Source organism: Bos indicus, chromosome 4 (genome assembly GCF_029378745.1).
Source record: "Bos indicus isolate NIAB-ARS_2022 breed Sahiwal x Tharparkar chromosome 4, NIAB-ARS_B.indTharparkar_mat_pri_1.0, whole genome shotgun sequence".
Taxonomy (NCBI): domain Eukaryota; kingdom Metazoa; phylum Chordata; class Mammalia; order Artiodactyla; family Bovidae; genus Bos; species Bos indicus.
In genome coordinates, this window is record NC_091763.1 from 66,261,848 (window position 1) to 66,288,280 (window position 26,433).

Below are 26,433 nucleotides of genomic sequence, written 5' to 3' on the forward strand. Positions count from 1 at the left end.
TTATCAATGCTGTAAATAAATTTAAATGGAATACTACAAAAATGTTCAAATAACTCACAAGATAGAAAAGATCAATTAAAAAAAAGAAGGAACAAAGATAAATTAAAATAGCATACTTAAATCTTAACATAACTGTCAACATCTGCTGGATCATAGAAAAAGCAAGAGAGTTCCAGAAAAACATCTATTTCTGCTTTATTGACTATGCCAAAGCCTTTGACTGTCTAGCACAATAAACTGTGGAAAATTCTCAAAGAGATGGGAATACCAGACCACCTTACCTGCCTCCTGAGAAATCTGTATGCAGGTCAGGAAGCAACAGTTAGAACTGGACATGGAACAACAGACTGGTTGCAAACTGGGAAAGGAGTATGTCAAGGCTGTATATTGTCACCCTGCTTATTTAACTTATGTACACAGTACATCATGAGAAACACTGGGCTGGAAGAAGCACAAGCTGGAATCAAGATTGCCGGGAGAAATATCAATAACCTCAGATATGCAGATGATACCACCCTTATGGCAGAAAGTGAAGGGGAACTAAAAAGCCTCTTGATGAAAGTGAAAGAGGAGAGTGCAAAGGTTGACTTAAAGCTCAGCATTTAGAAAACTAAGATCATGGCATCCGGTCCCATCACTTCATGGCAAATAGATGGGGAAACAGCGAAAACAGTAGCTGACTTTATTTTGGGGGGCTTCAAAATCACTGCAGATGGTGACTGCAGCAATGAAATTAAAAGACGCTGATTCCTTAGAAGGAAAGTTAGGACCAACCTAAACAGTATATCCAAAAGCAGAAACATTACTTTGTCAACAAGGGTTCATCTAGTCAAGGCTGTGGTTTTTCCAGTAGTCATGTATGGATGTGAGAGTTGGACTGTGAAGAAAGCTGAGCGCCGAAGAATTGATGCTTTTGAACTGTGGTGTTGGAGAAAACTCTTGAGAGTCCCTTGGACTGCAAGGAGATCGAACCAGTCCATCCTAAAGGAGATCAGTCCTGGGTGTTCATTGGAAGGACTGATGTTGAAGCTGAAACTCCAATACTTTGGCCACCTGATGTGAAGAGCTGACTCATTTGAAAAGACCCTGATGCTGGGAAAGATTGAGGGCAGGCAGAGAAGGGGACGACAGAGGATGAGATGGCTGGATGGCATCACCGACTCAATGGACATGGGTTTGGGTGAACTCCAGGAGTTGGTGATGGACAGGGAGGCCTGGCGTGCTGCGGATCATGGGGTCGCAAAGAGTCAGACACAACTGAGCGACTGAACTGACTGACTGACCAAAATTACATGTAAATATTCTATACATGATTTTAAAAACTTTGACATAATAAAGATGCATTTTCCTGTCTTACAAGAAATGACCAACATCATGAATGAAAGAAAGAAAAGTACTACAGACTCAGAAAACATTAAAAAGATACTAAGGGAAAACAACTATATGTCCATAAATTTGACAACTTAGATAAAATCAACCAATTCCGCAAAAGTTTCAAACTGTTAAAATTTACCCAAATAAAATAGGTAACCTGAAGTTGTGTAAATACTAAAGAAATTGAATCCACAGTTTAAAACCTTTTGATAAAGAAACCTCTAGGCGAGATGGTTTCATTGCTTAATTGTATCAGTGAAAAAATAACAGCAATTTTATACCAGTTCTTCCAGGAAACAGAACAGAGAGCACCACTTACAGTGAGTTTTGCAAGCCTGCAAGATACAAGATCCACACACAAAAATCAACTGGATGTCTATGTACTCACAATAAACATATAAAAAATGAAATTAAAAACACAAAACCATGGGACTTCCCTGGTAGCCCAGTGGTTAAGACTCTACCTTCCAATGCAGGGCGTGTGAGTTTGATGCCTGCTCAGAGAAGGCAATGGCACCCCACTCAAGTACTCTTGCCTGGAAAATCCCATGGACGGAGGAGCCTGGTAGGCTGAAGTCCATGGGGTCACTAAGAGTCGGACACGACTGAGCGACTTCCCTTTCACTTTTTACTTTCACGCATTGGAGAAGGAAATGGCAACCCACTCCAGTGTTCTTGCCTGGAGAATCCCAAGGACGGGGGAGCCTGGTGAGCTTCCGTCTATGGGGTCACACAGAGTCGGACACGACTTAAGTGACTTAGCAGCAGTAGCAGGGAACTAAGACTTCACATGTCTCGCTGTCAAAAATCAATAAAACAGAAACAATACTGCAACAAAGCCAATGAACACTTTAAAAAACGATCTACATAAAAAATACACATACGCTTGTAATTGCTTCACACATACACACACACACACAAAGAGGGAAATGCTACAGTCTAAATTCAACAAAATATGTACAGGATTGGTATGAAGAAAACGACAAGACTCTGATGAAAATACTTTTAAAGACTTAAATAAGTAGAGAAACCTACTGTATTTATGGATTGAAAAGTGATTCAACATATTAAAGGTGTCAATTATCACCCAACTGATCTACAGGCTTAATGCAATTTTTTTTTTGAAATCTCAGAAGGCTTTTTTGTTGGTAGACATAGAGTAGCTTTCTAAATTTATATGGAAATAGAAAAACAAATATTTCAGGAAGAAAGAGAAGTTGGTAGAATCACACTACCCAATTTTCTAATAGTTACTACATAGATATGTAATTAAGACAACGTAGTATTGGTAGAGGGACAGGACAGAAGAAAACAGTGCCAGAAATAACACACCAAATACAGATTTTGACAAAAGGGCAAAACAAGTCAAAGGAGAAACAATGGCTTTTCAATAAATGGTATTATAATAACTGTACTTTTTTAGACTTTTATAAAAACGAGCTTTAACATAAACATCATCACACCTGACACAAAATTAACTCAAGATGGATCGTAAATATCAATGTGAAAAGTGAAATCATGCATCTTTTACAAGACAACATAGGAGAGAATCTTATGGGCTGGGCACAGTTCTTAGTTATGACACCAAAATCATGATCATAAAAGAAAAATAATAACAAATTGAATTTTATCAATACTAAGTCTTTTTGCTATGAGAATGAGCCTGTTAAAAGGGTGAAAATATATGAACTAGGAGATACATTTGCAATCCTCAATTCTCACGAGTCCTATTTTCAGAATGTATATTCTCTAAATGCAAGAGTGAGAAAGCAAAAAATTCAACTAGAAACCTTAAAGAATGGCATGAAAAAGTTCACAGTCCCAACTGCTGGTGAGGATATAGAGCAACTGGATCTCTCATACTTTGCTGGTGGGAATATGAAATGATACATCTAGTCTGGAAAAATGTTTGGCAGTTTAAGTAATACATAAATGTACCATAGGAATCAGCAATCATACTCCTGGGTATTTATCCTAGAGAAATGAAAACACATGCCCACACAAAAATCTGTACATGAATGTACATGAATGTTTACAGCAGATTTACTTGTAATAGCTGAAATCTGCAAACAATCAAAATGTCCTATAAAAAGTGACCGGATAAACTGTGGCACGTCCATACAATGGAATCCTACTCATCAATAAAAAGGAACTACTGATACATGCAATAGGTTGAAAGGATCTCAAGGCTAATAACCTGAGTAAAAACAGCCGATTTCAAAAGGTTATATACTGTATGATCCCACTTATAGAAATTATATATACATTTCCATCTTGAAATGACAAAATTATGGTGATAGAGAAGAGATCAGTAGTGGCCAGTGGTTACAACTATGGAGAAGGTATGATTATAAAAAGGTTAGCATGGGAAAGTTTTGTATCCTGATTGTTGTGGTAGTTGTAGGAATTTATATATGTGATAAAATGTCGTAGAACTACATATTTAAAAAATGAACACATGTAAAACTTGGTAAAATTTGAAAAAGATCTGTAGTTTAGTTAAAAGCATTGTACTACTGTCAAATTCTTATTTTTGATAGTGAACTGTGGTTATATAAGGTCTTATCACCAGGGCATGGGGAATTCTGGGTGAAGGTATTAGTTCTCAGTCCTATTCTTTTTCAATTCCTTGTGAGTGTTAAGTTATTTTAAAATACAGCTAAAAATTAGTAGGAGACACCTCTAAATACAGGCCAGACTCTAAAACTTCCCTAGTAGACTCCCTAGACCAAAAAATGTACAAAATTTAAAATCTGCCTCACTTGTATTTTCATCTTAACCCTGTTCCACACTTTCTTATTGTCTTTCCTTTCTCTCCTCTCCTTTTCTATCTTTGGAATGATCCATGATAACTCCAGGTAGTCCTGCAATCTCTATATGAAGAGGCCCCTAATATGTCAACTTCTAATCCTGGTTACATTCAGATCTTTGTGCCATTGTTAAGGACTTCCCAATTCTGTCCTGGCTCAAACCTTCTTGACCTCATTCAAGCACTCAAGCAGTTCTTCTCTTAGATGGGTCCAGGAGTTGCAAAAACCTGACACTGTAAACCCAAAAGGTCACTGAATAATTTCTCATTCTAGCTGAAAACAGGAAGAACTTGAAGCCTCTAGACTATCATAAAGGAGATATAAAGGAAACTGTAGCAGCCAAACACCAATGATCTCCCTTAGCCCAAGATGATTATCTCTGATGGAAGGACAGAAACAAAACTTTCAAACTGATATGGGTCGTACTATAAATCCTACAACTCTCTCTATAAATATTAAATTATACTTTACAGAATTATACAATTACCAGATGGTAGGTTAACTTTCCTGATCTCATCTGCCTAGACCTGGCTCCCTGCCCCCCATTCCCTTCCTCTTAAACTAGAAGTTAACTTTAAAAAGTAAAAATTAATCAAAAAGTTATCTGTTGTTATTCACATATCCTTCCAGTCCAGATAAAATGCAAGTAATTTTAAGTCTCAAGCTTTACACATTGCCTCTTCAAATTCTGCTTGCTAATACAGGTGAAAAAATTAATTGTCAGATTAAATAATGGCCTTGCATGTTAGCTTATCAAATTTAAAAAAAAAAGCAGAAAAGTTAAAACTTTTGACATTGCATTTTTGGCTTATGGATGGAGATGAAACCAGCCTTCAATCTTCTCATGTACTTACTATCGCATAAAAATAATATTAGTCCAAATTACTAGCTTGTACAGGCTTGGATTTAATGTTTTTATGATTTGAACTTTTCTACATCTCTTGCATTTTAGTCGAGTTGATTTAGTCATGTGTAATACTTATTATGCTACGAACTATAGGGACTTCATGTGTAAACAAATTGCAGTTTCCCAATCCATAGTTAACTTTGTTAAGAACTTAATATTAAATTGAGTTAAACTATCTTTGGACACTTTGACAGAAAAGATACAAAATTCTGGTCACTTACCTAGTTTTAATTTATCCTTGTTTCCTATTTTTAAAATTACAGAATGACTAAAGAGTAAGGGTAAATGCCTTGGAAAATATTTATTTTTGTAATCTTTAGGTCTATAAAAGATACAAAATATACAGCCAACAATGGAGAAAAAAATTTAAAGTTTTTGGTTTCATGTATTCTAGTTCTCTGTTTGGAGGAAATAAAATGAGTTATCTTGGTTTAGGTAGTAACTAATAAAATGGTTGAAACTATAATATAGTTACAAAATAACATATCTCATATATATTAGATAATGAACAGGGTCCACCTGCAATGTGGGAGACCTAGGTTTGATCCCTGGGTTAGGAAGATCCTCTGGAGGAGGGCATGGCAACCCACTCCAGTATTCTTGCTTGGAGAATCCCCATGGACAGAGGAGCCTGGCAGGCTACAGTCCATAGGGTTGCAAAGAGTCAGACATGACTAAGAGATTAAGCACAGACCACACACACTGAGGAACATTTATTTAATAAAGTGGTCCGAGTGCAAAGCAATGACCCTTGATGGACTGAGTGACTAAGCAAAGCATAAGGCTTAACTATTTATCAAGGAAATGATTTTACTAAGATGGGAAATTCAGTATAATAGGTAATCCTATTTTAAAGCAGGATTAAAACTTTTTTTTTAGGATTAAAACTTAAAATTACATGTTTACATATGTCTTAACAAATATTTAGGAAGGCTTTAGAAAGTTGTGTTAATGAAAGGCACACAGAGCCATCACTGTGAATCACCGTTTGGGTGATGTACGTGATGTACAATAAAGTCAAATTAAAATTAGGGTTTTCTTGCCATAAAATGACCCAATTTACTCTGTGCCCAGACAGTAGTTTCTTCCTAAAAATAGTGTGAAATCTATATATCTTTGGCACACTCAAATTATTTTAACAAAGTTTCCTTTTTTTGAAAAAATTAAATTTCGTATAATTGTCACTTAGAGCCGACTCATTTTAAAAGATTGTGATGCTGGGAAAGATTGAAGGCAGGAGGAGAAGGGGATGACAGAGGACAAGATGGTTGGATGGCATCACCAACTCAATGGACATGAGTTTGAGCAAGCTCCCAGAGTTAGTGAAGGACAGGGAAGCCTGGCAAGCTGCAGTCTGTGGGGTCACAAAGAGTCGGACACAACCCAGTGACTTGAATAGCAACTGTTACTATTTTTACATGTCAACTTGTAAAAATGTTTTGCAGTTAGATACTTCTTACTATGTTTCTGTCTTGTCTCCTTGTCAAATCTTCATTTTTGCCTCTCCCAATCTAAGAATGCTAAAACTTCCAATGTGTCTTTTACAATGCAATGTTTTTTGGGTATTGTGCAAAGCCTACTAGGTCGGAGAAGGCAATGGCACCTCACTCCAGTACTCTTGCCTGGAAAATCCCATGGATGGAGGAGCCTGGTAGGCTGCAGTCCACAGGGTTGCGAAGAGTCAGACAAGACTAAGAGACTTCACTGTCACTTTTCACTTTCATACACTGGAGAAGGAAATGGCAACCCACTCCAGTGTTCTTGCCTGGAGAATACCAAGGATGACGGAGCCTGGTGGGCTGCCATCCATGGGGTTGCACAGAGTCGGACACGACTGACGTTGACTTAGCAGCAGCAGCAGCTACTAGGTAATTTGTGATTTTTCTTCACCATATAAAGGGAAGAAAAACAAGAAAACTGAATTTGTCTAGTGATTTGCATTTTAACTAAAAACTATTTTGAGAGATTATTTTCATTTTCAAAACGGGCTAGGTGAACATAAACTGAGAAATCATAAGATAAATTTTTAAAAGTGTTTTAGTATCAGAGAAAAATTACCTTTGAGTCTGGATGAAACAGACCTTTCCAGGAGACCTACGCCCTGGAGTCTCGATGATCTTCTCAGAGCAGATGATCTTCAGATGAAGATTGAAGGCCCTCAGAACAGATGATGACAAAGCAGACAGCTTCTACCCAATACAGTGGAATGAGATGCATTTCCTGATGTCTCAGGGTTTCTTCTTTACTGCTAACCCTATTTGTTACCATACTTTGGTGCCCTCTAGCCATCACCTAATGGCTTAACAAAACACTTTCACAATTCTCACCTTTGTCTTGCATTCTCCCACCCTCTCTGTGATACAAGAAAAGGCGAAATCTCTTGTGTGTTCTTCTCAATCCAGTTACAGCTCTAAATCTAACTGACTGCTAGATCATTTTCATCCACAACCTGACCTCACCGACAAAAGTTTAAAGTGACAACTGTTATTTTATATACTTCAGACAATAGGTCTTTTATGATATTTGATTTCCCTCACATTTATTAACCCCAACCCTTCACTCTTATAAAAACTGGAACCTAACCTCAAGTCAACAGAATATTTCTGCTGAAATCATTATTGTACAAACATTACAAGCTCATTACGAGTGGAAACAAATACTGGCCCTATACTTGTGGCCACGGTCAGTCTGTTCTCTTCAGAGACTCTTCAGCCTGATTTGAAAGAATTCTTTGACTTAACTCAGGAAATCTGCCTGCCTCAAGGGACAAAAATTGACTCCAGTCTAATGTGAGTCAGCTCCCAGTATAGTCTACCACCCCCCATCCTTGTTTTCAACCAATATATCAGTTTCATGGGATACAGCTAAAGTAGAACAAAAAGGAAAATTTACAACATTCTATACAAACGCAGGAAACAAGAGAGGAAGGAACATTTCCTACCTCTTTTAATGAGCCCTCCATTACCCTGATACCAAAACCAAAGACACTGTCAATATAAGAAAACTATATACCAACATCTCTCACAGACATAGGTGTAAAAAAAAATCTTAACTAATATTAGCGAATGGAATCCAGAAATATATAAAAGGTTGGCTCAACATTCAAAAATCAGTGAAACTCATCTTAGCAGATCAAAGAAGAAAAACCTTATAATCATCTCAAAAGAAAAGGAGAAAAAAGCATTTTACAAAATTCAATACCCATTCATGATAAACTGTCTCAGGACATAACAACAAAGGGAAATTTCCTCAATTTTATAAAGGTCATCTACTAAACACTGCAGCTGACATCAACTTAGTAGTGAGACTGAAGCTTTCCCTTTATGTTCAAGAACAAGCAAAGTTCTCAGTTTTTAGCCCTTCTATTCATATCACACTGGAGATCCGAGCCTGTGTAATAAGAGGCTAGGGAGGGAGGGAGGAAGAGGGGGAGAAAATATAAAACCTAAAATATTTGTGGGGAAAAAAAGAAGTTGGAGGACTCACACTACTTCATTTTAAGACTTACTACAAAGCACAAAGCTACAGCAATCAAGATAGTGTAGTACTGGGGAAGGGTAGAAATAAAGGCAGAATCCAGAAACAAACCCACACATTAACAGATAATTGATTTTTGACACAATATAAATCAAAGTAAGAGCAGTCTTTTCAACAAGTGGTGCTAGAATAACTGGATATTCATATGCAAAAAAAAAAAAAAAACCCAGCAGCCTCAATCCATACTTTGTACCATAGTAAAAAAAAAAAAAAAAAAAAAACTGGAAAAGGATCACATAATAAACATAACACCAAATCTTCTAGAACATGACTCAGCAACCTCAGGTTCACAGGCCAAGTTTGCCAAATATGTGATATAGAAGAACAGCAAGTTGGGGTAAGGAAAACAGATGTGAGGGTGAAGGGAGATTGTGGCTCATAAGGTACTCCCACTTTGTACTGCATGGTGAAGGAAGGTATCTCTGATAGGGAAGGCAACAGCTGAGCCAAAGCAACAAAAAAGTGAAAGAAGATACTTGAGACCTGAAAGGTCACAGGCAGAGGGAAGAGCAGGCGCAAAGGCCCTGGTGCAGGGGCTTGCCTGCTGTATTTCAGGAACATCAAACGACCAGTGTGGCTACATGGGAACAGGAGGACAGGTGGGGGCACTGGAATGTACACACCTGTGTGTGCACGCACACAAAGCCCAGATGTTGTAGGGTCTCTGAGGTCATGGTAAAGACTCCAGCTGTGTCTGAGTAAGATGGGATCCAGGGAGGATTTTAAGCAGAGGAATAATATGATCTGATATATTATGGCATCTTATGAATACACAGACATAGAATAAGAGTCTAGAATGACATATACCAACAAATTAAGGGGGTTAAAATCCATGGGGAAATGGGGAAAGGAAAAACATGGCGTTTTCTCCTTTGTGTTACACTTGGATTTCTGAAAACTTCTACAACAAATATCCTTATTTTCTTGAATTTTTTTATTTTAAAATATCTAAAGGAGGAATTATTAGAACCATCAACTAAAGTGACCTTTTCTTTGCTTTACATTAAGCTCAAAATAAACATACACAGCCCATTTCAACTATGATGATAAGCAAAAATGAATATTAACTAAGCAGCATGTATATGGCTAACAAATGTCAGCTGCATTCAGGAAGGGCTTAAAGAAAATACAGTTAACTGTCTTGAACAACTCTCTTAACTCAGACTACTTTCCTTCTTGCTTAAATTTAGTAGTGACTTCAATTTCGCTTGCCAATTTTTGGAAAGCTGTCTGTACATTTCTCATAACTGCAAGGATTTCCAAAGCATTGGGATGCTGAGACAAAGAAAAGCTTTGTTAAGCCCTGGTCAACAGGAAGACTTACAGCAAACACATGCCCTGGCACTGCTTGAGAGAAGTAGCCATCCCATCTATTGGGATGGTCCTTGACTCTCTAGTTCCTAGGTTTCTGTTCTAGTTAGTGACTGCTGGGTAAAAAAACCACCCCAAATTTAGTGGCATAAAACAAAACTGTCATGTATTATCATCTCTCACAATTCTGAGGGTTGAAAGAACACAGCTAAGTTGTTCTCACCCAGGGTCTCTCCTATAGTTGTAGTCTGATGGTAGCTGGGGCTGGGGTCATCTCGAAGGCTTCCTCACGGATCTGGCAACTGATGTGGCCTGGGCTTCCTCAGAGCATGGATACTTCCTGAGAGAGCCAGAGAGAAACAGTATTTCCTTTTCTAACCAAGACTCGGAGGGCATTCAACATCACTCCTGCTGTATTAGTTAGAATTAGTAGGGCCAGCTCATACTCAAGACAAATGAAGTTGATTTTTACCTCTTGATTGGGGAAACACCAAATAATTTGTGGATATGATTTAAAACTAAGTCCACCCTTTGGCCTAAAGTCTACTAGATGGAATCAGATAAGAAAATAAATAACCGATAAAAGGCATTAGGCTAAGTGTGACGAAGTATTTACAAATTACAGGATGTGGTTCGTAATAGGTTAGCACAATCAGAGGCAGTTTTCTCTAAGGGCATTTTGAAAGGTCTTAAAAAATGGTAGAATATTTATAAGCAAGGATGTAAGGAAAAAGTAACCTAGACATCCATTCCTTTGGATTGCCACACAGGTCTACTGAAGATGCAACAAATGATTTTAACTGAGGCTTAAGGAATACATGAACCGTGAACTTCCAGATGTTCAAGCTGGTTTTAGAAAAGGCAAAGGAACCAGAGATCAAATTGCCAACATCCGCTGGATCATGGAAAAAGCAAGAGAGTTCCAGAAAAACATCTATTTCTGCTTTATTGACTATGCCAAAGCCTTTGACTGTGTGGATCACAACAAACTGTGGAAAATTCTGAAAGAGATGGGAATACCAGACCACCTGACCGGCCTCTTGAGAAACCTATATGCAGGAAGCCACAGTTTGAACTGGACATGGAACAAGACTGGAGTACCTCCTTTTCCTAAAAGGCTGTATATAGTCACCCTGCTTATTTAACTTATATGCAGAGTACATCATGAGAAACACTGGGCTGGATGAAGCACAAGCTGGAATCAAGACTGCTGGGAGAAATATCAATAACCTCAGATATGCAGATGACACCATGCTTATGGCAGAAAGTGAAGAAGAACTAAAGAGCCTCTTGATGAAAGTGCAAGAGGAGAGTGAAAAATTTGGCTTAAAGCTGAACATTTAGAAAACTAAGATCATGGCATCCGGTACCATCACTTCATGGCAAATAGATGGGGAAACAGTGGAAACAGTGTCAGACTTTATTTTGGGGGGCTCCAATATCACTGCAGATGGTGATTGCAGACATGAAATTAAAGACGCTTACTCCTTGGAAGGTTAGGACCAACCTAGACAGTATATTAAAAAGCACAGACATTACTTTGTCAACAAAGGTCTGTCTAGTCAAGGCTATGGTTTTTCCAGTAGTCATGTATGGATATGAGAGTTGGACTATAAAGAAAGCTGAGTGCCGAAGAATTGATGCTTTTGAACTGTGGTGTTGGAGAAGACTTTTGAGTCTCTTGGACTGCAAGGAGATTCAACCAGTCCATCCTAAAGGAGATCAGTCCTGGGTGTTCATTGGAAGGACTGATGTTCATGCTGAAACTCCAATACGTTGGCCACCTGATGTGAAGAGCTGACTCATTTGAAAAGACCCTGATGCTGGGAAAGACTGAGGGCAGGAGGAGAAGGGGATGACAGAGGATGAGATGGTTGGATGGCATCACCGACTCAATGGTCATGAGTTTGGGTAGACTCCAGGAGTTGGTGATAGACAGGGAAGTCTGGCATGCTGCAGTCCATGGGGTCGCAAAGAGTTGGACACAACTGAGCTAATGAACTTAACTAAGGTACATGGAAAAAATCGTATATGTGGTTGAAAAGATAGAATTTGGTTACATAGTTAAAGCACTGTGTTTCAAATATGAGGTGTTAAAAGCTCCCAGGCACACTCAGGTGAGGTTTAAGAGGGGGACTTATGCTCAACTACAAATTAAGAGCCTAAATAAATGTGTCAACATTTAGCCCTACAACTTAAGTCCTACTCCCCCTTATCTGGACTTTGAGGTTTCCACTCAAACTGCCTTTGGAGACAGAGGATCCCCAAAGTTCTTACATATCTGTCCTCTCTGTTTTAACCTCTACTGAGGCATTCCATGACTAACCAAGCAACCTACTTACCGTAAGATAGCTTCAGTGATCAGCTATGTTGAGACAAAAAGGGTTTGCTATTTCTGATACTAGGAAATCCTAGACTAACATCTTATCAAGCTCTGCTTTTACATCCTCTCTATAAACTTCTAGTGGTACACTATCAAATTTCTGGAGCCAGGAACTCTGATATTCATACTCACAATTTTGGTTCAGTCAACTACCAGTGGTTTTCCCTTGGTCAAATCACTAGCTTCTTCAAGTTTCCCGTCAGTGAAGACAAGGCTGAAAATTCCTTTCTGAAAGGCTGTTGTACAGATTAAATGAGATATCTGTACTTAGCATGGTGGGTGGCTGACAGCGAGTGCTACAAAATACGAGATATGGCCTTTATTAGCATAAGCTCATTACACAAACAGAGAAGGCAATGGCACCCCACTCCAGTACTCTTGCCTGGAAAGTCCCATGGACAGAGGAGCCTGGTGGGCTGCAGTCCATGGGGTCACTAAGCGTCAGACACGACTGAGCAACTTCACTTTCACTTTCATGCATTGCAGAAGGAAATGGCAACCCACTCCAGTGTTCTTGCCTGGAGAATCCCAGGGACGGGGGAGCCTGGTGGGCTGCCGGCTGGATAAAACAACTATCAAAGGGCTGATGTCAATAGCTTAAATAAGAGTCTTATTTTTACCATTATCATGTGTGGCTAACCTATGCCCAGGAATGAGATGACACCACAGTTTCACTATATACTAAATTATATTCTTCAGTTACCTTCTTTTCAATTTATAATCTCAAGAGATACTGGTGGATAAGTCAACTGCTTTCACACAGCATCTTAACAAAGAAAATTAAACAGGGAAGAGGATACAGAACAACCGTGGACAGTAAGTGATGTATTCACCAGCTATTAACAGTGGTTTTACATACTACTTTGGCAATTGTCTCAAATTGCCAACATCTGCTGGATCATAGAAAAAGTAAGAGAGTTCCAGAAAAACATCTATTTCTGCTTTATTGACTATGCCAAAGCCTTTGACTGTGTGGATCACAATAAACTGTGGAAAATTCTGAAAGAGATGGGAATACCAGACCACCTGACCTGCTTCTTGAGAAATTTGTATGCAGGTCAGGAAGCAACAGTTAGAACTGGACATGGAACAACAGACTGGTTCCAAATAGGAAAAGGAGTTCGTCAAGGCTGTATATTGTCACCCTGTTTATTTAACTTCTATGCAGAGTACATTATGAGAAACGCTGGACTGGAAGAAGCACAAACTGGAATCAAGATTGCCAGGAGAAATATCAATAACCTCAGATATGCAGATGACACCACCCTTATGGCAGAAAGTGAAGAGGAACTCAAAAGCCTCTTGATGAAAGTGAAAGTGGAGAGCGAAAAAGTTGGCTTGAAGCTCAACATTCAGAAAACGAAGATCATGGCATCTGGTCCCACGACTTCATGGGAAATAGATGGGGAAACAGTGGAAACAGTGTCAGACTTTATTTTGGGGAGCTCCAAAATCACTGCAGATGGTGACTGCAGCCATGAAATTAAAAGACGCTTACTCCTTGGAAGGAAAGTTATGATCAACCTAGATAGCATGTTCAAAAGCAGAGACATTACTTTGCCAACAAAGGTTCGTCTAGTCCAGGCTATGGTTTTTCCTGTGGTCATGTATGGATGTGAGAGTTGGACTGTGAAGAAAACTGAGTGCCGAAGAATTGATGCTTTTGAACTGTGGTGTTGGAGAAGACTCTTCAGAGTCCCTTGGACTGCAAGGAGATCCAACCAATCCATTCTGAAGGAGATCAGCCCTGGGATTTCTTTGGGAGGACTGATGCTCAAGCTGAAACTCCAGTACTTTGGCCACCTCATGCGAAGAGTTGACTCACTGGAAACGACTCTGATGCTGGGAGGGATTGGGGGCAGGAGAAGGGGACGACAGAGGATGAGATGGCTGGATGGCATCACTGACTCGATGGATATGAGTCTGAGTGAACTCCGGGAGTTGGTGATGGACAGGGAGGCCTGGCGTGCTGCGATTCATGGGGTCGAAGAGTCGGACACGACTGAGCGACTTATCTGATCTGATCTGATCGGTTGTCTTTTCATTTTATTTCTTTTGCTGTGCAAAGGAAGACTGTAAGTTTGATTAGCCACCCCCCCCCCCTTTTTTTTTCTTTGCTTGCTTTTGTTTCTATTGTCTTGGGAGACTGATCTAAGAAAACATTGCTACTATTTATTCCAGAGAATGTTTTGCCTATGTTCTCTTCTAGGAGCTTTGTGAATTACATTTAAGTCTTTAAGCCATTTTGAGATTGTTTTTGAGGGTGTGAGGGAGTCTTCTAGCTTCATCGATTTACATGTGGCTCTCCAGCTTTCCCAGCACCACTTGCTGATGAGACTGTCTTTTCTCCATTGTATATTCTTGCCTTTGTCAAAAATTAATTGACCTTGGGTGTGTGGGTTTATTTCTGAGTTCTCTATTCTACTCTATTAATCCATGTCTGTTTTTATACCATGCTATTTTGATTACTGTAACTGTGTAGTATTTTCTTAAGTCTGAGGGATATGTCTTGAGCTTTGTTCTTTTTCCTCAGGATTTCTTTGGCAATTCTGGGTCTTTTATGGTTCCATATAAGGATTACTTGTCCTAGTTCTGTGAAAAATAACATGGGTGATTTGATAGGGATTACATATCTGAGATTGCTTTGGGCAGTATGACCATTTTAACAATATAACTTTTCCAATTATATCTTCAGAGTAAGTTTTTTTTTTAATATAAATATGTATTTTTAAGAAAGTCAACCATCAACCACTCTGTGGATGTGCCTAGCATAAAGACACAGTTCAAAGAGCATTTTTCATACTCCATTAAAATGATGACAAGTAAATCCTACAATAATGAATAAGCCAGTATCTTTCAAAAAAGGTGACAATATCACCACATATATGCACTATTTACAGACTTCAGAATCTGCGATTCCCAACAAATTACATTATAGAAATAATGTAAATATTTCAATGAAATTTTAATGCAGAATTAAGCATTCAAATTAATTTGGGAAGCTAAAAATATGAATCTGTATCAACTGATTTTGAGTAAGAATTACAAATAAAACAGGTGGGTGTGTCACATAACACACCTACCTCATCACAAAGAAGCCACATATCCTAAGCATCATAGTAGCTAAAGGACCTTAAAATTCAGTAACGTATGAGGCTAGTTTCTTTCAATGTCAAACTACCAGCAATATTATTTTTGTCAACAGCAATAGACTTATACACTGATATTCACACAAATGAGTTATGTCTTACTCCAAATTATACACTTAGTAAAACCATAGATTCTGTATTATATACTTTTCCTTTAATTCTGGTCACTTCAAGAATGAAGGTACCCACAAAGCTTGAGTCCCAGCAACAGATCAGCTATAAATATTATTAAAGTGCACACAAATAGTTAAAGGGACAAAGTCACCCTTGGAATTCTCAAAGATATGAGAAAAATAAGGGATATTATAATCACTAACTTCAAAAATATGCATTGTTATTACACAGACAATAAGGTAGCTCAGTGGGTAAAGAATCTGCCTGCAATGCAAGAGACATGGGTTCAATTGCTGGGTTGGGAAGATCCTCTGGAGGAGGGCATGGCAACCCACTCTAGTATTCTTACCTGGAGAATTCCATGGACAGAGGAGTCTGGTGGGCTACAGTCCATATGATTGCAAAGAGCTGGACACGACTGAAGCTACTGAGCACACACACACAAGCTCTAACCAGCATAGGCTAGTCTAACAATAGTAGCATCATAGTGGGTTAAGCAATGTAACAAGTTCTCCTCTGTAAAGTATCAAAAAAAAACTGTTGACATCTGCTGGGTTGTCCTCTGAAAGGTAAGTGGATTTAAAACTGGCAAAACCAGTGAGAAGGACCCATCACGTTCTCCGTCCTGACGTCCCCATGACCGACTCCAGATTTGCGTGCTTCGTCCACAGCTGTGAGGATCCAGACTCCCTCTATGATCGTATCAGCACCCGCCTGTTCTCAATGTTATTTAAGAACGGACGAGTGTTGATGCGATCATAGAGGTCGTCTTCCACATACTGCTTGAAGAGCATGGCTGCCTTCTCAGATGCTTTTTCTGCTGCTTTCTAGAAAGACAGTTCTGTGCAGAACGAAGCCAGATTTTCAGTTCCTCAAGCTCTTGTTAGAGCTGGTTAGAGGCAACGTGGGATCCTGAACTGCAAAGACCTTCACAACCACCAGGCCTTCTTGGTATTTCACTCCAGCAACTTTAAAGAAGTGCCTACTCCCCAGACTTTTACAATAAAAGTTGTAGATGTCTGAGAAATACTCCTCCACACAAAGCATCTGGGAGGGAGCAATGTCGGCAAGCTGGTTTCCCAGAATGGCAGCAAGCACCTCTGGGTCAGTAAGTTAGGAGACAACACCCTAGGGATTCCGGTAAGTGTCGCAAGTCAATGTTCCATGCTCCCTCATGTGGAGGTCATGTTGGGTTACTTTAGGGTCTGGGCGGGACAGGGAGCTGGGCAAGTCTTCTCTTCAAAGGTCCTCCAGCCCGGCCTCACCTTACTCTGGAGTGGTGAGGCCCTTTGACTCCTCCAGGGCCTCTACGACCCACAAGAGATGGAACCCAGGAGAGAGGAAGGTGGCTACATTCAGGGAAACTCCACTTCTCCAGTGGCTACAGATTCTGCAAAAGTGGAACTCTCAGGAAAGCTCCAAAGGAAGATTTTTTACAAGCTGTTCTGAATTGACTGTCAGCTAAGAATTCAAACACTAGCAATTCTCAACACGGTTTGAGGTCTCACCTTGCTAGACAAGGTACAGTACAATATTTATGAAAATCCTATCAAGCAAAGATTCGTCAATTTCAATTGTGGAAGAATGCCCAATTAAGGATCTTCCTATCATTTGGATTACAGCATCATTTACTGTGTGCAAGAACGTAAAGCTATGCCAATACTTACAAACTGGTATCACCTTATCTTTAAGTCAATTGCCAGGGAAAACTTCCAACATTTCTTAACCAAGAACAATTCCCAATTTCAAAACATATTACAAACATATAGTCATCAGGACTGTGTGATACTGGCACAAGGATAGACATAGATCAATGGAATAAAACAGAGAAATTACTCCATATATTGACAGTCACTTGATTTTCAAAAAAAGAAAGATGGAGGAAAGCATAGTCTTTCAAATAAATAGTGCTGGAACAACTGGATACATACACACAAAAGAATGCACGTGGACCCTGGCACCTCCTGGTCTACATAAAAGTTAACTCCAAATGGATCAAAGACCTGAATGTAAGGGCTAAAACTGTAAAATTCTTAGAAGAAAACAGAGGTGTAAATCTTTCTAACTTTAGATTAGGTAACAGTTTCACAGATGACACCTACGCACAAGCCAAAGAAAAAGACAAAACTGAACTTCATCAAAATTAAAATTTTTTGTGCTACAAAAGTCACTATCAAAAAAAGTGAAAAGACAACTCAAAACATGGGAGAAAATATTCAAAGCTTTACAAATCATATATCTGATAAGGGTCTAGGCCAGAACATATTAAAAAGAATTCTTGAAACTCAACAATAAAAAGACATAATTTAAAGACGGGGAAAGGATCTGAAGACATTTCTCCAAAGAAGATACATTAATACAAATGGCCAATAAGCACATGAAAAGATGATGAACACAGATATGGAAATGCAAATCAAAGCCACAGTGAAATACCACTTTGCAAAGTCATTAGGGATGGCTATATTAATAAAGATGAACAATAACAGGTGTTGGTGAGGACGTGAAGAAATTGGAAACTCTATACATTTTTGGTGGGAATGTAAAATGACACAGCCATTTTGGAAAAAGTTTGGTAGCTGACAGTGAGTTAATCACAGAATTGCCATATGTTGACACGCAACCCAGCAATTCTACAAGGTACATACCAAAGATAATTAAAAACAGGCTTTTACAAAAAGACTTGTACATGAATGCTTGCGGTGACACTATTCAAAATAGTGAGAAACGCAAACAATCCAATGTCCACCAAAAAAACATGTGGTATATTCATAGAACAGAATAGCAAAGTGAAGTGAAGTCGCTCAGTCGTGTCCGACTCTTTGTGACCCAGTGGACTGTAGGTCCTCCGTCAGGCTCCTCCGTCCATGGGGTTCGCCAGGCAAGAATACTGGAGTGGGTTGCCACTTCCTTCTCCAGGGGATCTTCCCGACCCAGGGATCGAACCCAGGTCTCCCGCGTTGCAGGCGGACGCTTTAACCTCTGAGCCACCAGGGAAGCCCAACAGAATAGTATTCAACCATAAAAAGAAAAGTACTGCCATATGTCACAGCAGAATGAACTTTGAGAACACCATACTAAGTGAAAGAACCAAAGAACACATATTCTATGACTCCATTTAATGAAATGTCCAGAACAGGCAGCTCCACAGAGAGCAGGGGTAAGGGAACAATGAGGTATGACTACAATGGGCATGGGGTTTGCTTTTGAAGTCATGCAAACGTTCTGAAATTAGACAGTCGTGGTGGTCGCATAACCTTGTGAATATACCAAAAACATGTAATAGTATACTTCAAAATGGTGAATTTAATGGTATACAAATTATGGCTCAATTAAAAAAAAATTTTAAAAAGAATGATGCAAACTTCTTGCCTGAGCTATGTAAGACAGAAGGTAATGAAGCAGTATCTTTAAGTACTGAAGGAAAACAAAACCCGGGTCTCCCGCATTGTAGACACTTTACCATCTGAGCCACCAGGAAGTCCCAGAAAACAAAACAAAAAAGGACAATGTAGAATTCTATGACTAGCAAAATTTTTTTCAAAGCTGAAGGCAGTGATATAAGACTTACATAAATCTGTAATAATCAAGACAGTATAATAATGGCGTAAGTAAAGACATATAGTTCAATGCAACAGAAGACTCCAGAAATAGATCCACACATACCATTTGATTTTCAACAAAATGGAAAGTTAATTCCACAGGGAAAGGAGAATCAACAAAAATAAGCTGGAGAGTCCTCTGGATAAATATAAACCTCAATACCTACTTTCACAACATATACAAAAATCATTTCAAACTGTATCATAGATCTAAATGGAAAACTTCTGTGGCTTTGTATTAAGCAAAGATTTCTTAGGACACAAAAAGCATGAACAGGAAAAAAATAAATTGAACTTCAATCAAAACTGAAAACTGTTGCTCTTTCAAAGATACTGTTAAGACAATAAGCCAAGCCACAGACTGAAAGTATTTGCAAATCATATATCTGATTAAAGTCTTGTATACAGAACATATAAAGAACTTTGACAACTCAATAAGAAGATTATGCATGACCCAATTTAAAAATAATCTCTTCGTGGCTCAGATGATAAAGAATCTGCCTGCAATGCAGGAGACCCAGGTTCAATCCCTGGGTTGGGAAGATCTCCTGGAGAAGGGAATGGCAACCCACTACAGAATTCTTGCCTGGAAAATCCCATGGACAGAGGAACCAGAGGGTTATCGTCCAGGGGATCGCAGAGTCAGACACGACAGAGCAACTTAACACTTTCACAATTTAAAATAAGCAGCCCTGTAAGACCTCAGGAATAAGTGTGTCACGAGTACAGCATACTTTGTCTCCACAAAATAATAAAACTTGACAAAACTATCAAAAGAGTCATTTCAAAATTGGAATCTGACCCAACGCATGCAACAAACAGCGACGTTTACTTAAGAAAACCTATTGAATCTTGGCAAAATCAGTGGGAGCCCAGCACTTCAGCCTGTGGGAGCTCCACCTGCCCCCAGAAATCTCCCAAGTTGCTGGCATTGTAGTGCTACCAGAGTGGAGCAGGCTGCATCTCCTGGAGGGCACTGAACTGATTTGGGGAAAAATCATGCTGAGAAAACTCCTGCTCAGGAGTGCTGCTGAAACAGTATCATCTTGGGGGCAACCAGAGAAGGCCAACATTCCAGCTAACCTGATGATGAGATACTGGCTGTGGCAAGCAACAGGTGAACAGAACAGCAGAAACTTCACATGGTGATATGGGGATGAGATAACAGTAAGCCTCCAACATATCTCAGGATGGATGGGATAGAAGGCCGTATGCATCTAATCCCGCAATTTTACTTCTAAGTACTTATCTAAGACAAACGAAAAATGTATGTTCACGCAAAGACCTGAAGGCGAATGTTTCTAACAGCATTATTCATAACAGCCAAAGGAGTGGGAGCAATCCAAATTTTATCAATTAGTAAATGAACAAATGCGGTATATACATACAGTAGAACACTATTCAGCAAAATTAGGCAGTTACTCACACCTGCTAAATGTGCGTGAACCCCAGAACATGTTAGGTGGAAGAAGCTAGGTGCAAAAGACTGTATTTTGTATGATTCCCCTTTTATATGAAAAAGCTAGAAAGGGAAATGATGGAGACAGAATATATTAGTGGTTGCTTAACTGCTGGAGGAGGGAGAAACGAGGAGTGATTGCTTATCGGTATAAAGTTTTCTTTATGGTGATGAAAATATTACAGAATTAGGTATGATGAGGATTGTACAACTTTGTAGATATACTAAAAAGCCATGGACTCGTACACTTCAAAGGGTTAGATTTTTATGGTTCTGTAAATTATACTTCAACAAAACTATTGAAACAGGATAAATATTTGAGCAGACCTTTCACCAAAAAAATGTAAGAGGGGCAAATGAGCACATAAAAAGATGCTTAACATGATTAGTGGTTGGGTCAGTTCAAACTAAGCTACAAGATACCACAACATATCCACTAGAATGGTCTCAATTCAAAAGACTGACAAATACATGTGCTGACAACGACATGATAAACCCTCACGTTACTGGAGGAAATGTAAAATGGTACAGCCGACTCCGGAAATGGTTTGGTGGTATCTTACGAAGTTAAATCTTTAGCATTCAACTCAGTAAATCCACTCCTAGGTATTTGTTAGAGAAACTAAATCACATGTCCACATAAAGATTTATATATAAATGTTCATAGCCACTTTATTCATAATAGCCCCAAACTAGAAATAGCTCTCATCAATAGGAGAATGGATAACACACTACCAAGATAGTCATATTCATATAATAGAATACTCAGCAATAAGAACGAACTGATTCAAGTAACAACACTGATGCCTCTCACGAACATGCTAAGCCAAGCAAGCCTGATGCCAACGAAGCCCATGCTGGACGTTTCTGTCTGATCTATAGCAGCACCGAGTAGATTAACGGCTGTGCAGGCCCAAGCGTGGATGGGGGAAACCGACTGTAAAAGGGCTTGAGGAGGGAGACTCTTGAGGGGGATGGAAATATATTCATGTTGGTTTAGTGATGGTTTCACAGGTGTGTGTGTGTCCAAACTCATCAGATTGTACAAAACATGTTACTATGTAACATTACATTAGCTGCTTTAATAAGGTGAGGAGAAAAAAATGGATTAGAACTATAACACCGTCCTCGTTCGAGGAAACAGATGTCTAAAAATGGAAATGAGTTAACAAATCTATGTGGTTGTCTTTACTGCAAACAGAGCTTATAGCACTTTCATGTTTTCACTTTTGTTTTAGCAGCACTGACACACACACGGTCAGGCACGAGGTACAAAACTGCCAGCAGATGCACAAGTGTTTTCTAATTACTTTAATAATCTCATGCTGTGAAAGATCTGACAAAAATGCTTATTCAAGAACCAAGTTAGAAACTTCCAGTCATAAGACTAATAGGTATTAGGGGTGTTATATACAACATGAAAAATATAATTAATATTGATGTATTATATAGGAAAGAGTAAATCCTAAGAGTTCTCATCACAATTTTTTTCCTTTTAATTTTGTATCTGCATGAGTGATAAATACTTAATGAGCTTACTATGGTAGTCATTTTGTGATGCATATAAGTCAAATTATCATGCTGTACACCTTAAACTTACACTTGCTTCATAAAACTGCAAAGAAAAAGAACTAGGTTTTAAGCATCCATGTTATAGTCATGTATCTGCTACACCAAAGCTGATTACCAACTTCTAACAGGAATACAGAACCATATAGCTGCCTAAGGGCAGGAAATATTTCAGTACATGCATAGTATCTTGTATCTATCAAATTCACTAAATATGTGCTAAATGAATGAACCACTTCAACTTACCCTGCATTCAATTTACTCCCACACATTCTTCTTCATGGTGAGAAGACTGACGATTACCAACATTAAGAATGAAGGCTATACAAGACTATAGCTACTCATATGCCCACACAGTTACCACAGTGACTTTCCAGTGATTGACGTGAGTGTAATAAAATGCTATTTTTGAATTATTAACTGCTACATTTTTCATTCCTTGCATTCCCGGTTGCTTATGGCAACTTAGTGACTCACTGGCAGCTGCTGCTTCAGTAGGGAGAGACAATAAGGATTAAAACAAAGACATTGTTGCTCAATTTCGAAAGTCAAAGTGGACTTCGTAAGAGCCAAAAGAAAAGACAAGAGCTTGTTTTGATCTGTCACAGCCATGTCCTGGAGGCAGAAAAGGCTTTCAAGAATCCAGAAACTCTGCTGTGCAAATCAAGGATGTGAGCCTTGCTGAAAAAGGTAGTTTATTTTATGAACCACAGAGTTGTGAAGAATGCATGATAAAGGAGCAGCTTTCTAGTTTAAAGAGTCAAGAGTTCAGTCAAGCAGGAAAAAGAATTGGAGGGGATGAAGCTACAGCTTAGTTGCAGAGGTCTGCAATATGCTAGGCATTCTCCTCCTCAAGGGCTGACCCCTTATTTTGCGGGTGGGAGAAAATCCTAGATAAGGGGTGTACCCTGGCTACGCAACAGTATCACACCAGAACAATCAACTCAAGAATCTTTGCAGTGGGATCTTTGAAGAGCCGCCTCCGCCTTCCCTTCCTACCTTCTGAGTTGATCTCATGTTTAGTCAAGTATTGAGAATCACTGGCTTATGGGGATCTTGAAGCAGAAGAGTGTAATGTGTCTTCCCTGGATTCGGTCCATCCTTGTAGACAAGCTCCCTCACAATCCCACCCTCTGACTCCTTTCAACAGCTCACTATGCTGGGCTGTGTGTGCTAAGTCGCTCTGGTTGTGTCCGACTCTGTGCGACCCTATGGACTGTAGCCAGCCAGGCTCCTCTGTTCATGGGATTTTCCAAGTAAGAATACTGGAGTGGGTTACCATGCCCTTCTCCAGGGGATCTTCCTGACCCATGGATTGAACCCGTGTCTCCTGTACTGCAGGCAGATTCTTTACTGCTGAGCCACCGGGGAAGCACAACAGCTCACTAAGAGCATAGAATCCCCACACCAACTGGAGAATATGTTATTGAAGAGAGCTTAGAATTAACTATTGGTGACTCTCAAGCTGGATTTTGAAGATTCAGTTTTGTGAATGAGAATCAGGTGAACAAGCTTAGAAGTTTAAGCATGGATGTGGTAAAAAGTCAACTACTGGCTAAGAAGGCCAGAAACTCACAAAACTGTCCCCGCAGAACTCGACACAGGGGACAACTCGGACAAGTGCTATTCATCAGCACTACTCACAATTCCTATTGGTCATTTGGCTAAAACACCAGACACTCATTCCTGTCTATCAATTGGACCAGTTATTCAGAGCCTGTGTGTGCATATACCCCAAGAAAGCCAAAACTGAAAAAGACTCATGTACCCCAATATTCACTGCAGCACTATTTACAACAGCTAGAACATGGAAGTAACCTGGATGTCCACAGACAGATAAATGGATAAAGAAGCTGTAGTACATATATACAATGGAATACTACGCAAGCATAAAAAAGAATGCATTTGAGTCAGTTCTAATGAGGTGGATGGACCTAGATCCTATTATACGGAGTGAAGTAAGTCAGAAAGAGAAATATAAATATCATATACTGATGCATATATATGGAATCTAGAAAGATGGGACTGGTGAACTTATTTTCAGGACAGCAATGGAGAAACAGACACAGAGAACAGACTTATGGACACGGGGTGAGAGTATGAAGAGAGTAACATGGAAACTTACAATACCATATGGAAAACAGATAGCCAATGGGAATTTGCTGTATGACTCAGGGAACTCAAATAGGGGCCCTGTGACAATCCAGAAGGTGGGATGGGGAGGGAGATGGGAGGGAGAGGACATGGGTGTACCTATGGCTGATTCTTGTTGATGATGATAGAAAACCACCACATTCTGTAAAGTCATTATTCTTCAATTAAAAAAATTGATTGGTAAAAAAAAAAGTGACATTTATGAGAGCACACAAAGAGGGCTCGTTAGGCCATCAACCTTTAAGACATTTCTAGCCTTTTTCACTAAAAAAAAAAAGAAAGAAAGAAAGCTGGATATTCTGTTTCCATTTGGTAACAAAATAAGACCAGCTCTGCTCATGCATAGTAGCTAAATCAACTTTGAGAAACTCAGGTCTCTAGAGTCAGAATTATAAGGCTTTCAAAAATATTTTCACGTTAAGGACAGAGTAGAAAAACCACCTCCTAGTCATCTGGACCTGTGTGTCTAACACAGTAGCCAATGGTCACATGTTGCTCTTGAGCACTTAAAATAAGGCTAGTTCTGAATACAGATGTGCTATAAATATAAAAGATATACCCAATTTCAAAGACTGAAAAAGAATGCAAAATACTTCATTGGTAGTTTTTATACTGATTATATACTAAAGTGATAATAGTTTAGATACTCAAATACCCTAGCAAGGCCTTTAGCTTTTGCAGTGTTTGAATTCTAACAACGGTTGAACCATATACCGTTTAACTTCATTGATGGCTATCCTCTGAAAACTTGGACATGAATCCTTTTAACATTTACAGATTTAATAACATTTGAATTATTAATGATTAACTTTGAAAAGTTCATGACATACAATAACTTGATGATTTTCTGAAATACAAATTTACATTGCTAATGCTGTACAATTACAACTGCTTTCAGTTATCCAGCTACAAAATGATCAAGACACTCCAAAAGCATTTAAATCTCAAACTGACTTCATTGGGAAGATATTTTTTGTGTCACGTACTTTTTAAAATCTCATAAGATAATGAACACTGAATTCATAAGTTTATATGGAAAGAACCATAGAAATAAAGGACTGTGTGACAGACTTTAACAATTGCTAACAGAGATAAAAATGCAGCCAGGAGCAATCCAGTGTCTTCCAGGAACTGGTCCTCTTCTGGTCCTCTTGCACAGCCTAACCTACTCATCCCAACAGCAGCATCCATTAGGATGGCAGGATTCATCCTTCCTGTCTATTTCTAAAAATACTCTTCTTCCAAGGGTAGAATGGTACAGAGAAAGGGTACAGAACAAATGACTCAAAGAGAAAACTTCAAGAAGGCTTCAGTGTCCGTCTCAGCATTTCACTACACACACCTAGGAAAGCATGGCCCTACTCCAAGAGGTATCTGAGGTTAAGGGGAAGATTAGTGGTGGAGGAGTCCAGGTCACCCAACCTAGATGTCAATAACCTAGTTCAGTGCAGCCCACTTACCATATACTTCTAATAGTGTTGACCACATTTTTTTCTAGATGACCCCTAAACACTAAAAACAGACACACACACACACACCCCAGCTGTTTCTGTCTGGTTCTCTCAAGACTTTGCTTCGATTTAAGATCCTGCAGGTCAGAACTGGTGCTCTTTATCTCTGGTTCTCCAGCAGATCTTCAGCATAATTGCTTTCCCAAGGGAAAGATATTCTGTCCTCAAGATTCCACTCTTCAAGATGTGGGAAAAGTACTAGCTGGGAGTTGTCTTGGTCTTATCTGTCATCTTTTACATCTAAGTGACTACCAGGATGAGTTAATTCTACTCTTTACATCTTTTAAGTTCTTCCATTTTTGCTCTATTGTCATTGCTTTAGTTTTGCTCATCATCTTGTCTGAATTATTATAAATTTTCTAATATGTCTGCCACTAGTCTCCTCTCTAATCTGAAGGGTGAATCTGATTGTGTTTTTCCTGCTAAAAATCCTTCAATCTTAGTTTGGTACATACATCCCTTCGATATTTGTTACCTGCTTACCTCTCTAGACACAGCAACTGTCCAAGAGGGTTATGATTCTATGTGCTGTGTTTTCTGCCTGAGAATACTCTTC